Source organism: Nicotiana attenuata, chromosome 7, assembly GCF_001879085.1.
Source record: "Nicotiana attenuata strain UT chromosome 7, NIATTr2, whole genome shotgun sequence".
Classification (NCBI taxonomy): domain Eukaryota; kingdom Viridiplantae; phylum Streptophyta; class Magnoliopsida; order Solanales; family Solanaceae; genus Nicotiana; species Nicotiana attenuata.
In genome coordinates, this window is record NC_031995.1 from 97,135,392 (window position 1) to 97,151,025 (window position 15,634).

The 15,634-nt window shown below is 42.1% G+C and overlaps 1 pseudogene; it reads left to right on the top strand.

Annotated features, from left to right (window-relative positions):
- Positions 2,002-15,634, top strand: part of LOC109230594 — a 21,709-nt pseudogene continuing 8,076 nt past the window's right edge.

The following is a 15,634-nucleotide window of genomic DNA, read 5'->3' on the forward strand; positions in this document are numbered from 1 at the left end:
GCAGTGTATCAGACTCTGGGTGCACTACCCGCAGATGGGGACTAGCTAGTTGCTGCAGTGGCGTCCCAGCCCAGGCCAGCTGCGGATGGCGATCCGCAGAAGTTATTGGATAGATGGACTAGGCTTCACCCTTCGGTCTTCGGGGGCGAGCGTCATGAGGATGCCCAGGATTTCATTGACAGGTGCAGGGACAGGCTGCACAACATGAGGATATTGGAGTTGCATGGAGTTGACTTCACTACTTTTCAGCTTGAGGGCAAGGCCCGCAGATGGTGGCAGTCTTATGTTCTGGGTAGGCCAGCAGGTTCTCCTCCTATCACTTGGGGTGAGTTCACACAGTTGTTTCTAGACAGGTATATTCCACCCTCTGAGAGGGAAGAGCTGCGGTATCAGTTTGAGCAGCTAGAGCAGGGCTAGATATCCGTGACCGATTATGAGGCGAGGTTTTCTGAGCTATCTCGCCATGCATTGATGATACTTCCGACTGACGCAGAGAGGGTGTGGAGGTTTGTTGCAGGGTTGAATTCTGGCATTAGGGCCAACATGGCCCGAGAGGTAGAGATGGGGACTCCTTACCAGTTAGTAGTGGAGATTGCTCGGAGGATTCGGGGTTACCGTCTGAGGGGTAGGGAGCATATGCAGCATGATAAGAGGGCTAGGTTCTCCGGAGAGTTCAGAGGTGCCCTGGCTAGGGGCAGGGTCAGTTTGGGAGAGGACAGCCCAGCAGGCCCCCATATTCAGCACCATCACCTGCTCGGGGTGCTCTAGCGCACCCCTATTTCAGCGCCATGCCAAAGAGTTCTTATCGCCCACCAGCTATTCAGGGTTCCTCCGGTGGGTATTCAGGTCCGCAGGGTTCTTCTGATCCATACTTCAGTGCTATGCCGGAGAGTTCACACCGTCCGCCGGCCATTCAGGCTTCTTCTAGTGGGTCTGCAGGCTACCAGGGTCAGCCATCAGGTCAGCAGGTCGCCTCACCGCGGGGTTGTTTCGAGTGCGGGGACCTTGGTCATATGAGGAGATACTGCCCCAAGCTTCGGGGCAAGGCAGTGCAGCAGGGCCAGCAGCCTACGATTTCAGCACCAGCTGCCCCGCCACCTAGAGGTGGAGGGCAGTCTGGTAGAGGCCGTCCTAGAGGTGGAGGTCAGGCAGGGAGAGGTCAGCCAGCTACTGCTCAGTCAGGCGGAGGCCAGCCAGCCGGCGCTCCAGCCAGATTCTACGCTCTTCCACCCAGGCCAGATGCATTGGCCTCAGATGCTCATCACAGGTATTATTTCTGTCTGCAGTAGAGATGCTTCGATATTATTTCATCCCGGGTCCACCTATTCCTATGTATCATCGCTGTTTGCTCGATTCCTGGTTATTCCTCCTGCACCTTTGGGCACTCCTGTTCATGTGTCCACTCCTGTGGGCGATGCTGTGGTTGTAGACCGAGTCTACCGGTCCTGTGTAGTTACATTCTATAATTTTGAGATTAGAGCAGACCTCCTATTGCTGGACATGATCGATTTTGAGGTCATCCTGGGCATGGATTGGTTATCTCCATATCACGCCGTCCTAGATTGCCATGCCAAGACTGTTTCACTAGTGATGCCAGGGCTGCCAAGGTTTGAGTGGAAGGGTTCCACAGTTGATACCCCTAGTAGGGTTATTTCTTTCTTGAAGGCTCGGCATATGGTCGAGAAGAGGTGTTTGGCCTATCTAGATTATATTTGAGACACCACTGTAGAGTCTCCGACGATTGATTCAGTTCCCGTAGTCCGAGAGTTCGCCGATGTGTTTCCTTCTGATCTTCCTGGCATGGCATCAGATCGTGATATTGATTTCTGTATCGATTTGGCTCCAGGCACCCAGCCTATATCTATTCTACCGTACCGCATGGCTCCTAAGGAGTTGAAGGAGCTGAAGGAGGAGTTGTTAGCAAAGGGGTTTATTAGACCCAGTGTATTGCCTTGGGGTGCACCGGTGTTATTTGTGAAGAAGAAGGATGGGACTATGCGGATGTGCATTGACTACCGCCAGTTGAACAAAGTCACCATCAAGAACAAGTATCCGTTGCCTCGTATTGATGACTTGTTCGACCAGTTGCAGGGTGCGAGGGTATTCTCTAAGATAGACTTGAGGTCAGGTTACCATCAGCTGAAGATTCGGGACTCGGACGTTCCGAAGACTGCATTTCGGACTAGATATGCCATTATGAGTTTTTGGTGATGTCCTTTGGCTTGACTAATGCCCCAGCAGCATTTATGGATTTGATGAACAGGGTGTTCAGGCCTTATATTGATTCCTTTGTCATCGTCTTCATTGATGATATCTTGATATACTCACGTAGCCTGGGGAGCACGAGCAGCATCTGAGAGTAGTGCTTCAGACCTTGCGAGAATAGAAGCTATATGCTAAGTTCTCCAAGTGTGAGTTTTAGCTAGAGTCTGTGGCATTCTTGGGACATATTGTGTCAGGGGAGGGTATTAAGTTAGATCCCAAGAAGATTGAGGCAGTTCAGAGTTGGCCACGCCCTACCTCGGTGACTAAGATCAGGAGTTTCCTGGGGTTAGCAGGTTATTACAATCGGTTTGTGCAGGGCTTTTCATCTATTTCATCATCTCTTACTAGATTGACCCAGAAGGGTGCTCCATTCCATTGTTCCGATGATTGGGAGGCGAGCTTCCAGATGCTTAAGACAACCTTGACTACAGCACCAGTTCTTGTGTTGCCTTCCGGTTCAGGGATGTATATGGTGTATTGTGACGCTTCGCGCGTTGGCTTGGGTTGTGTATTGATGCAGGAGGGGCGAGTTATTGCATATGCCTCCCGTCAGCTGAAAATTCATGAGAAAAATTATCCTCTGCACGATTTGGAGTTGGCGGTGATTGTTCATGCTCTTAAGATATGGAGGCACTACCTGTACGGGGCTTCGTGTGAGGTTTATACCGATCATCGAAGCTTCCAGCATTTGCTCAAGTAGAGGGATCTTAATTTGAGGCAGCGCAGGTGGATTGACTTACTGAAGCATTATGACATCACCATTCTTTATCACCCGGGCAAGGCCAACGTGGTCGCGGATGCCTTAAGCAGAAAGGCAGAGAGTATTGGAAGTTTGGCATTCATTCCAGCAGGGGAGAGGCCACTAGCTTTGGACATTCAGTCCTTGGCTAACAGACTAGTATGGTTGGACATTTCGGAGCCCAGCTGGGTTCTTGCATGTATGGTTGCTCAGTCTTCATTATTAGGGGAGATAAAGGCCCCATAGTTCGATGATCCACATTTGGCGGTTCTCAGAGAGACGGTGCTTCAGGGAGGTGCCAAGGAGGTTTCTATTGGTGAGGATGGTGTTTTGCGGCTTTAGGGTCGTCTATGTGTTCCTAATGTTGATGGTCTGAGGGAGAGGATACTAGAGGAGGCACACAGTTCGCGGTATTCCATCCACTCGGGGGCTACGTAGATGTATCGTGACTTGAGGCAGCATTACTGGTGGCGGAGGATGAAGAAGGACATAGTGGAGTATGTGGCTAGGTGTCTGAATTGCCAGCAAGTCAAGTATGAACATCAGAGGCCAGGTGGCCTACTTCAGCAGATGCCTATACCAGAGTGGAAGTGGGAGCGCATAACCATGGATTTCGTAGTTGGGTTGCTGCGGACCTTGCGGAAGTTCGATTCAGTATGGGTCATCGTTGATAGGTTGACCAAGTCGGCCCACTTCATTCCAGTGGCGACTACCTATGCAGCAGAGAGGTATGCTCAGATTTATATGCGGGAGATAGTCCGATTGCACGGTGTTCCTATTTCCATTATATCAGACAGAGGCCCTCAGTTCACTTCCCATTTCTGGAGAGCCGTTCACTGCGAGTTGGGGACCCGCATAGAGCTTAGCACGGCATTCCATCCTCGGACCGACGGACAGTCCGAGCGGACGATTTAGATTTTGGAGGATATGCTTAGAGCCTGTGTGATTGACTTTGGAAGGCAGTAGGACCAGTTTTTGTCCTTGGAGAAGTTTGCATACAACAACAGCTATCAGTCCAGCATAGAGATGGCTCTGTAAGAGGATTTATATGGTCGTCGTTGCTGTTCTCCTATTGGGTGGTTCGAGCCTGGCGAGGCTAAGTTATATGGTACAGATTTGGTACAGGATGCCTTGGATAAGGTAAGGTTGATTCAGGTGAGGCTTCGCATAGCTCAGCCCAGACAGAAGAGTTACGCGGATCAGAAGACGCGTGATGTATCATTCATGGTTGGCGAGAAGGTTCTCTTGCAAGCCTCGCCAATGAAGGGTATTATGAAGTTTGAGAACAAGGGCAAGTTGAGCCCGAGGTTTATTGGCCCCTTTGAAGTGTTGAGACGAGTTGGGGAGGTTGCCTATGAGCTTGCTTTACCCCCAGCTTATCGGGAGTTCATCCGCTTTTTCATGTATCGATGCTTCGGAAGTATCATCCCGACCTATCCCATGTGTTAGACTTCACTACTATTCAGCTGGATGAGAGTTTGGGTTATGAGGAGGAGCCAGTTGCTATCATTGATAGGCAGGATCGCCAGTTGAGGTACAAGAGGATTTCTGCAGTGAGGGTCCAGTGGAGGGGCCAACCAGTCGAGGAGGCGACCTGGGAGTCCGAGGAGGACATGCGGAGCAGATACCCTCATCTATTCAGCACTTCAGGTACCTTTCTATGTCCGTTCGAGGATGAACATTTGATTAAGAGGTGGAGGATGTAACAACCCGACCGGTCGTTTGTCTTTTTAGAACCCCGTTCCCCCAAATAAAACTCTCCGTGCTCGCTTTAACCAATTTACGACCTACGGGGATGGTTGGTTCGGGATTTAGAAGAGTTTGGATTGAAATATACACATTTAACTCTTTAGGATTTTCTTAAAAGGCTAAGTTGACTTTGGTCAACATTTTGGGCAAACGGGCCCGGATTTGTGTTTTGACGGTTCCGGAGAGTTCGCGGGAAAATATGGGACCTGGGCGTATGCCCGGAATCAAATTCCAAGGTCCCTAGCCCGAGTAATGGATTTTTATTAGAAATTGTTAATCTAAAATATTAGGGATTTAAAGAAACTAAATAATGATTGATTTCATGGGTATCGGGCTCGTATGTTGGTTCCGAAGCCCGGTACAAGTCCGAAATATCATTTAAGACCTACCTGCAAAATTTGGCGTCAATCCGAGTAGATTAAGGGTGTTTTGGCCCGTTGGAGGAAAATTAAGAACTTGAAGTTCATTAGTGTGATTCATTTGGTTTTAAGGGGTGATTCCTAAATTTAATATTGTTCCAGGTGTTCCGAAGGTTCGAGTAGGTCCAGTTCGTGATTTCAGACTTGTCGGTATGTTCGGGCGGGGCCCGGGATCCCCGAGCGTCTATCGACGAGGCTCGAGTGAAGTGGAAAAATTGGAGAAGTGCTGAAGGTTGCTGCTTCTGTCATAACCGCACCTGCGGTTGGTGGACCGCAAGTGCGAGACCGCAGATGCGGTCCTTGTATCACAGAAGCACCTCAGGCAAGCCAGGCCAGGAATCGCAGAAGCGGTCCCAGCCTTCTCTCCCCATTTCGCAAATGCGGCCATATCCTCGCAGATGCGGTCCCCTGACCGCAGATGCGGAAATCACTGAACCAGTGAGGTTCATTAAAGACGGGTTCTAAGTCATTTTTATCACATTTCCACTCCTTCTTTGGGTGATTTGGGAGCTTTTGAGAGAAGGACTTCACTTAGCATCATGAGGTAAGTGTGTGCTACCTATTTCTAGTTTAATATCATTGTCTTAGGAAGATTAAACACTAGTATTAAGGTGAAATCATGGGGTTAGAGCAAAAACCTAGGGCTTTAACAAAACTTAGATTTAACCACGATATTTGTTATGAAATGAATTAGAAACCATATATTATTGATCCTTAGGTTGTAGAGAACAACTTCCATCGAAAAATCTCGGAATCCGGGCACGTGGGCCCGGGGTCGGAAATTAGGAAACTTGTGTTAATGGTTGGGAAATTGCTTAAATAGCTAGAATTCGATCTTGCGAGTCTATATTAACTAGTTCTTACTCCATTTAACTAGTTTGGGATTGTTCGGCTCCGAATTGAGGGCTTGGACTTGTTCTTGGCATTTGGAGGTGCATATTGGAGCGAGGTGAGTCTCCTTTCTATCCTTGTAGGAGGGAATTGTCCCCATAGGTATAATAATTGAGTAATTTGTTATTTAATGCGGGGGGCTACGCACGCACTAGGCGACGAGAGTCCGTGCGTAGCTACTATTATGTTAATTGTCCGGGTAGTTTAGGGCCCGTATCATACTATATTGTATTGTTTCCATATTTTCTTGCTAATGTGATCACTTAGGATATGCTAGAGACTTGAAAAATGAGGTAAGCGAATGTATACCTTTATTGGACACTTGTATGAATTATCTCGGAAAATAAATGCGCATTCATGTGTTTCCTTGAATTAAATTGATATTGTCGATCGAGCCGATCACCTCGGTAGAAATAGATGCATCTATGGTTCGCTCCATTCGACCCTCTAGCAGTGCACAGTTTATTTTCTGTTGGATCGGGCCGTCGACCTCGGCGTAATGTGCGCATGATATCTATGAGAAATCTTGTACATGACGGTTTGCTAAGTATTTCGAAATGTGAATAACTAATTGAAATATTGTTAAGAACATGATTTTTACCTCTTGCTATAAATTGTTGATTAATTGTGGTTCTCATGCTTAGCATAGCACCTTATTATATAATTTGACCCTAGTAAGTGTCAAGTCGACCTCTCGTCTCTACTTCTTCAAGATTAGACGGGATACTTACTGGTTACATATTGATTATGTACTCATACTACACTTCTGTACTTAATTGTACAGGATTTGAGGCAGGTACATCTGGCTATCAGTCTGGTGCGTGCCCCTGATTCATAGACCGAGACTTCCACGGTGAGCTGCTCCCTTCCTATGCCGTTTAGCAGCCGAATGGAGTCTTTTCTTACTTTTGCTGTCTATTTTATCTCAGACAGTAGGATAGGGTTATTCTTTTGTTCATTCTACTAGTTGCCTATTACTTGTGACACCAGGTCTTGGCACACACGTTAGTAGATATTATTTTTGGGGATTATCATTTTGATACATTATTGATCGCTTCTGGTCTTAACCTTAATTTGAGAATATGTTATACTTATTTCTGGGTAAAAGTAAAATGAGAACTCAATTGTATTTCCGCGTTGGCTGGCCTGACAATGGTGTCGGGCGCCATCATGACCTATTGTGGAAAATGGGTCGTGACAGAAATAAGAAAGAAGGTTTCAACCAAAGCACAATGACCTAAATAGGAAATGGTCTTGTAACAACAGTCTTACAACAACATTGTACGCACTCTATAGAAAGTGGCACCTATCATGGCTAATGAACCGGAAAAAGAAAAAAAAAATGAAAAGTAGTATTCGAGATCATATGAGTTACACAAAAATTTTGGCATGCGTGGGAACTAAGATAAGCTAAGTATGCACGCACCAAGGGGGCATGAAGACCAGGAAAAGTAGTAGCTTACGTTTAAAGAAAGCTGAGAAGGAACAAAAGGAATTATTCGATGAATGGTCCGGAGTTAGTTACGTTATGAACGCACTTAATATTTTGGAGCATTATCCATGCAGCATATATGTTGGTAATCATACAGCCATAGAAGACTCTGGTATAAGTTAAAAGAAAGAACTGAGTATAGATCATAGACAAAGGATTGAATTGTTAGATGAAGGTATCATGGATATTCCATAGCGCCCGTGAAAGGCTAATGTAATAACTAATACCATGAGCCGCAGATCGCAAGATAGCTTAAGCCTACAAAAAGGCTGATCAAAGGAGGAGAAAACTAAAGAGTTACATCAACGAAGTAAATCGGGAATCTGATTATTGAACCCAGAGAGTTATGGACCTCGTGTGAGAACATTGCAGAATTACTCTTAATATCAGAAGTACAAGAGAGATAGTACAGAAGCCATATTCTATAATGACTCTACAAAAAAGTCAGTTAGAAAAGTACCAGCCTCATAAGAAGTCAATATGAAGCTCTCATCGGATTGTGTATGCACTAGAGGTGCAAGTATTATTATAGAACTTCAAGTTGCGGATGTGAATCATACCTATGTGGAAGGGAGGTCACGAAAGAGATAGAAGAATGTGAGGCGATATTTTAAGGTAAGTAAGGTAAAGGTAACAACGTACGAGATACTCAGGTGAAGAAGGTTGTGAATAATCTATACTTCAAATAGTGGGCTAGAAGCACTGGGATTCAGTATCTAGGAATGATAGCGGCATCGTAAGTAGTGTATCTTCCAGTTGATGATTTCTAGGTATCGAGAGGTCCAGTTAAGAGAGTAAAGAGGAGTTAGAGATGATCTGATGTCTCACTTGATATTCTAAAATCACACAAGGAAATCCGTGGTGCAAGCAAGTTGAAGGAAGGTTGTGAGTAGTATAAATAGATATGTATAGGTCGCAAGCAGAAGTATGCTAAAGCGACAAGGTTTTAGGAAGCCATGAGTAAGGATAAGAAAAGTCAAGTGAGAAGGTGACGAGAATGGATAAGTCCTCGGGATTAAGCCCATGAAAAACAAGAGAGCTGATGGTTTCTATTAATTATACAAAGCTCAGTATAGCCTAAATGAACTCAAACGGTCTAAGACTAATGACATTTAGAAGAGATAGAATGTTGCCCTGATAGTACAATGAGGGTGTAATTGTGATAGATAAAGGATGACGTTTGGGCCTTCGATTGAGTAATGATTTGAAGAGGATTTCATGAATTGTAGGGGATTAAAATACCCACGTAAGGTGAATCATATTGGGATGCTATGAAATGTGGTTATGAAAGTATAGTATCGCCCCCAGGTGGATTAACCTAATCACTTCAGATATCCCCCAGTGAGACGTAAGCCCTAGTGGCAATGTATTATGTAAAAAGTTTGAAGTTATCAGTGGTATATTGTAGATCAATATTGAGGTGAACCAACAATGGATGGACAAAAGTCACAAAGTATTAGATGAGACTAGGTCGTCATTCTTAAACAGTAATGAGGAAGCATGAAAGGACATAGATTTATACATATGGGATAAGCAACGAAAGTACCCTGGAGTTCAGTAGCAGACCTCAGTAACGATAAATCGAAGTAAGAGTTATGGTATAGTATGACCTGCCTAGATGCAGTAAAGTCATATGAATGGATAACCGAGTCTATGAAATAAGATATAGTAATATTCGTAAGTTCAATGAAGTATCGGGCAAAGAACTTCAGTATACCTATAAATGCCTAAAGAGAAATCTTTTCAAGCTCTATATATGCTTACAAAGTGACGCCTAGAGATTGGCTAAAAACTGGAGGAAAAAGGAGATAAGAGTCGCATAGGTGCACATACAAGGAAAAAGTCGTACAGACTGCATGACAGAAGGTAGCAAGAGTTACGAGATTAGAAAGATTCAGACCACAAGTCATGGTGTGAGAAAGAGGCCTAAAGGGGGGAATGCCCTGGCCTTTGGAATTATTTACAGAACAGTTGCCTAGATGGCAAGGAGAGTACGAAAGTATTCGCAAGAACTATAGGTTATGATAATGAAAAGTGCATCAGCCAACATTCGTGGACGAATGTTCCAAAGGGGGAATGATGTTACATCCTGCATTTTCGTACATTAAACTTTCAATGTAAAATAATCGACGTAAGTTTGGGAATGAGATTATTTTGAGATTATAAGTATTATGCTATTTCAAGAAAATTCGTGAAGGTGAGAGGGAAGCAAATCGAAGAAATGAGTTTCGTCAAAGTATGTCGTTTTGAGATAAAATACGGTCCGAGCTATAATACCCGGTATTTATGGACTAGTACCATACAAGGTACCACATGACCATGATAGTAAGATGTATAAAGTGTGTTAAAAGTGAGTAGTATTTTAAGTAATTTGAGGTAATTCTTAATTATGTGGGTAAATGGTTAATTATTGACTTTTAGTGGGACATTAATTAAGTGACTAGGAGCTTTGGATAAGCTTAATGTCACACCCCGAACCTGGGCCTGGACGTAACACGACACTAGGTACCTGACAATATTTGACCAAGCGAACCAACTGGCTGGCTGAATCAACATGTGATATCATAGCACACTGAATGCGGAAGATAAACTAACACATGCTGATATACTGAAAGCCTCGATGATATAAATCAAAGTGCAGAAATACTAATACAATTCTAAAACATATTTGCAGCCAACATAGCTTAACATGAAAAGCCTGAGACTGTGTCTAACTATTACTCTAGTCTATGAAGCCTCTAATGAAGTACTGAAAACAATGACTGTCTGTAAATACTGAAAGACTGTAAAGTAATGATAATGCCCCGAAAGAACTGGGATCACCAAATAGCTGGTACGAGAATCCTAGAGCTCTGAATCATCAACCTGTAAATCATTACCTGCATCGTGAGATACAGTCCCCGGGCAAAATGGACGTCAGTACATTTGAATTGCACTGGTATGTAAAGCAACTGAAAGAAAGAATTATAAATGCTGAAACTGAAACTAAGCTGATAACTGAGAATTGATAATTGATAACCGAAATGATAACTATTGAAACTGAAACTGCAATGATAACTGATAACTGAACTGATAACTGGTAACTGAAATGATAATTGATCACTGAAATGATAACTAATAATTGAACTGAACAAAGGAAGTAAGGATGTGAATACTCCCTCTTCTAAATGATTAACAACCTGTTTATTAGAATATTAAACTACGGACTCAGGCCCTATATATATATATATATATATATATATATATATATATATATGTGTGTGTGTGTGTGTGTGCACAACTGCGGCCTCAGGCCCAAGTATATGTATACATAACTGCGGCCTTAGGCCCAAATATAGGTGTTCAACATTCAGGAACTGAGAATCAAACTGCAATACATGATAGTGAAATAATGAATCACACTGAGTTACATAATACTGGAATACTGAATAAGACTAGACTGAGACATGTATTCTTGAACTGATTATGAACACTAAAACTTTGACTGTTTATGGCATACTGAGTAATCTATACTAAGACTCGGGGGCATCAAACCCAAGTCTATATTGAATACGCACTGAGCTCACAACGTTCAGAATGAAAGTGGTGAACGAGTTATGAAGCTAGAGAATAGAAGTTCTGCAACTATTTAAGGAACTAGGCTTAGCTATATTTCTGAGGCAATTAGTAACCTGGTAAAAGAAACGTAGTGTAGGGAGAATCATTAACATTCCCAAACATAGAGAGTTAGCCTCACATACCTTAACGTCCTACTCTTGAGCGTAATACAACGTTTGTCAACCCTTTCAACTTTAATCTATAGCAATACAAGTCAAAGGGATTCCATATTAGCTATGATGCTCATGTTTTGGTCACTTAAGTATCTTATCAAACACTTGGTGAGAATAAAGCTTCATAGTCCTTATTAATGGTGTCTCTACACCCAATAAGCCATTCTCTTGTTCCTAGATAAATTCTAAAGTCTCAAATGGTTATAATCAACATTATTCTTTATCACCCATAAAGTAAACAACACCCTTAACCAATAATCAACAATCAACACCCCAAACCTATAATCGTTCATGCTTTTCTATCAAACCCATCAACTCATATCTCATGAACTAGGGTTAAAAATCATTAAACCAATGCTAGAATCAATTAGAGGGTGAAGACATGACCTTTTTGAAGTTCAAACCCTTTGAATTCGAGTTCTAGGCTTCCTTCTCTCAACAATGATGTCACAATAGAATATTTAATGATATGGAGGGTTTACCCATGTTAATAAAATGTTGGAAAATTGAAATTAACTTAGAATCACCATTAAAACTTACCTTGGGTGGTGGAAGGCCCCTTAAGGAGTTAGGTTTTTGAGAGTTCCCCTTTCTAGAGCATGTTTTTATGTTTTGAAGCTGTGGGGGACGAAGTAGGGCTTTAAAATGACCCTCCATGAGCGCGCCCGTGCACCTGTAGACCAGACCGCACTATTGACCGCGCAAAATAGTAACACTGCCTCAAAAGAAGCGCGGCCGCGCTAGGGGCGCGCTCAGGGCGCGCATATCGCATACTTTTCTATAAAACGTGCATAACTTTTTGCACACAGATCCCTTCAGGCTCCATAATATATCGTTGGAAAGATATTTCAAAGTTCTACAACTTTTGTGCTCTGAGTTTTCCCAAATTCTTTACACATTTTCACTAAACCCTGCTGGAAGACGCACCTTCTGCAAACTTAGTCGATTTTGTCAAATCTTATGCACCTCACTTTCCATCTTGATTTTGAAACAACTATTTTCACCAATAATCATCCATCTAGGACTTCATATGTCCAAAATATCAAATTAATATCTTTTTAACATATCCACACCTAGTCCGGATTTACGGGGTGTTACATTATCTTCCCCTTGGGATCATTCGTCCTCGAATGATTGTCCTGACTGTAACTTTTGCTAACTATGTACCTTAAACGGGTATGGTGGAAACATGAAATTTCATTAACACTTGCATACAAAATTGAATGGATACGTGATTACTGAAATGTTGAGATACTGAACTGAATGACTGCTGCATTGACTGAATATTGGTCTGCCATGGATCCATGAATACTAAACTAACATAGCTATATGAATATTGAACTGGCACGAATATTTGAGAATTGAACTAACATCAGTATTAGAGTACTAAGCTGGCATGAATATCTAAGTATTAGACTGACATGAGTAGCTGAGTATTAAACTAACATGAGTATCTGAGTATTGAACTGACATGAGTATCTGAGTACTGGAAACATGAATGTTATAACATGATACATGAAATACTGGCTATACCACCGCTAATTCTGGTGGCAACTCCAACTCATATGCTATTTGACCGACCTTTTGTAGGAGTCTATATGGCCCGATGTAGTAGGGACTATGCTTCCCCTTCTTCCCAAATCTCAACGCATTTCATTGGAGAAACTTTCAGAAACACCCAATCATAAACTTGAAACTCTAGGTCTCTATGCCGCACGCTCGAATAGGGCTTTTGGCGGCTCTGAGTTTTCTTCAAACGCTCTTGAATCAACTTAACTTTCTCTATAGTCTGATAGACCAAATAGGGTCCTAACAACTCCACTTCTCCAACTTCGAACCAACCAATTGGTGATCTACACTTTCGCCCATACAGAGCTTCGTACGGTGCCATCTTGATACTAGAGTAGTAGGTTATTATTAGCAAGGTCAATGAGAGGTATGTGATCATCCCAATTACTTTTAACATCAAGGATGTATCCTCAACTTTTGAATAATGCGCTCTGCCTGGCCATCTTTTTGAGGATGAAAAACTTGTTCCTAATCCTTTCTGAAAGAACTTCTAAACGTTCATTTTAAACTGAGCACCACAGTCCCAAATGACGGACCATGGAGTCCCATGTAATTAGACAATTTCCTAAATGTATAACTTGGTATAATCTTCTGTTGATTCTGTAGTCTTTACTGGCAAGAAATGTGCTGACTTGGTAAGTCGATTTACAATTATCCAATCAAATCATGCTTTTAAAATGAGAAAGATAATCCCGTTATAAATTTAATATTTACCATCTCCACTCAAAATTTGTGTATTATGTGATAAAACACTAGGCTTTCTGCTGCTCGACTTTCACTTGCTGACAATTCATACAATTGGCCGCAAGTCTGCGACGTTCTTTTTCATGTCGTTCAACCAATCAATCTCCTTGGTCATGATGCATATTTGGGGAACCTGGATGGAAAGAATACTAGGAATTATAGCCTTCTAACATGATCTTCCCTTTTTAAGTCCATCTATGTCCGAAACACATAATCTGTCTTGGTACCTCAAAGTACCATCATCTCCCCCTTATTCAAAAGCCATCATTTTATACATGTGAATCTCCTCTTCAACTGCAACACGTAGGGATCATCAAATTATTTCTCCTTCTCTTTAGCTACTAATGGGGAACACGTCCCTTCTAGACAACAACTCCGTCATCTTCGGAGTCCGAAGTCGAACTCCTATCTTGGTTGGTGAACTTCTTTCACCAGAGTTCTCTTATCTACCTCAATCATGAGTTATACTTCTCACACTTTATCTTCTTAAGCACTTCCTGAAAACACTTATAGCATTATTGTGACCTAAGTCTTTGACATGTACTCTAAATTTTAGAGTCCTGTGCAATGGCACTACCCTCGTCACACATAAATAGGCATAATTATATAGCTTTTCTGTGATCACTTTATCATCAATAACTAAGCTCGGTGATCATTCCACTCACTTTGTGTTTCTTACACATGCTATACACAATCCCTGTGGTAATTATACAATTTTCCCTCATTACCGAACTGATTTTCTTTTTCATATCCCATGCTAACTATTCGAGTTTCAAATCTCCATCTGGACTTACTGAAAATTTTTAGACCAAAGGTCTTATACTTGCGGATCCTTCCTTTTTTTTTGTTGGGATCCAAATAACTTTCCTTATTTTCTGCAATTCTTTGCACTCTACGTCAATGACGACTCATCTTCCAACTTACTTCAGAGAAATCTTTCTTACTAAGAAAAACTAATTTACTTACATAAATGAAAAGCTAATGTATTCACAACTATCACACACAATCTTAATGGTTTAACTCTGCTCACACTGTCAGTCTTGGGGAGACCCATTTTCGACAATTCTTAAAGGTTATTCTTCTGTATAGCTCTCTTATTGCCTAGCTGATTTTTTTTCCCACTATCACTGTACTTCAGGTTTAACTTAAACTATTTGGGTTCTAACATGCGTTCGGTATTTCAAACTGTTATCCACTCACTAGAGTTAACATGGCTAAGTGAATCAAATTATACCTCTACTAGCTCTGCTGAAAGTGCTAATTCACTGTATCAACTCAAAACTTACTTATTATTCTTTTACTAACCACCTGATAGCATCGTATTCTCTTCTCCTGCTTTGAATAACTAAAGTGAAGCATAAGGTTACTCCTAACTTCCCTCATCATCTGACCATATTCTTTTGCCGCACACTATCATTCTTTTTGAACTAGGTACATGGATCACACTTAGGGAAATTTCACCTGTCTTAAACAAAATAAGAATATCTAACCCCTAACCATTCAATACAATACAAAATCATATCATACTATAAACATCCGGGGTAATCATTTAGTCACATAACCTAAGGGGGGAACTGACATATCTTTTATCTTACATCAATAGCTGCTTCTTATAGTAGCTTACTAGTGTGGTACTTCTAGTTCTGATTTGAATAAATCTAAACAACTTAAAATCATTCCCTGAAATTCACTATTGGCTGCTCTGGGTTCTCATGGCATACATCATATCTTCTAGTCATTTGCATGAGTTGTACGAAATCACATCTTTGGTAATAACAAACGTTTTTGATTCCTAGGTACTTTACCCTTAGGCTTTTTTCTGTCCAAAACTATAGTGACCAATGTTAGGGTCTGATATCTGAACTATTATCATCTAACTTGTGGCTCCATTTCCAAGAATTAAATGAAGTTGTTCTAGGAGGTAAAACACATACGAATACACTACCATGCACAAACTTATCCTTCAAAGTATACCATCATCTGATAAATCACTTCC